This window comes from Haliaeetus leucocephalus, unplaced genomic scaffold (genome assembly GCF_000737465.1).
Source record: "Haliaeetus leucocephalus isolate CR32 unplaced genomic scaffold, Haliaeetus_leucocephalus-4.0 Scaffold173, whole genome shotgun sequence".
NCBI classification, from domain to species: domain Eukaryota; kingdom Metazoa; phylum Chordata; class Aves; order Accipitriformes; family Accipitridae; genus Haliaeetus; species Haliaeetus leucocephalus.
In genome coordinates this window covers 6,679,361-6,679,972 of record NW_010972609.1, presented here as the reverse complement: position 1 = coordinate 6,679,972, position 612 = coordinate 6,679,361, and the positions used below count along the sequence as shown (strand labels likewise).

The 612-nt window shown below is 78.9% G+C and overlaps 1 protein-coding gene across 2 annotated transcripts in view; it reads left to right on the top strand.

The window, feature by feature from the left end:
* Positions 1 to 612, top strand: part of WT1 (Wilms tumor 1) — a 35,866-nt gene that overhangs the window by 1,640 nt on the left and 33,614 nt on the right. The window lies entirely within an intron of this gene.

Genomic DNA, 612 nt, shown 5'->3' with positions numbered 1-612 from the left:
GTCGGGCCGTCGCGGCCCCGAGACTCGGGGGACGGGCGAGCGGGCGGAGGGTGCGCGGCCCGGCCGGAGCGGGACGACTCGCCGGGGTCTCGCCGCTCTCGGCGCGGGGTCGTCCGCGCCCAGCCCGCAGCTCGGGCTTGCCGTGCGCCGCGGGGGTAACGGCGTACCCGCAGAGCGGGGCTGGACGCCACCGCTCCGGGAGGACGCGGGCGATTCGGGCTGCCCCCCCCCGGCTCTCTGGCGGCTGGCGAAGAGAGGCAGGGCGAGGAGCCGGAGCGGAGGCCGAGGCCGGGCGGGCGCGCTGTGTGCTAGCAGCCGAGAGCTGGCCCGGGGCCGGCGTGGCGGCCCGAGGCGACGTTCGCAGCCGGGAGAGGCGATGGCGGCGGAGGGGAAGCGGTTGTTCAGCAGCGCGGCCGCCCACGGGGCCGCCTCCCCCGGGCAGTGCCGGGTCGCAGTCCCGGAGCCACCGCTCTGCTGCCTTCGGCCCGCGGGCCCTGACCCCGCTGTCCGCCCGGCGCCCGGTTCTAACGTCGGAAAGAGCGGAACGGGGCGCCAGGGCCGTGCTGGGAACGATGGGCAGCATCCCCGCAGCTCGGGGAGAGGCTCGGCCGC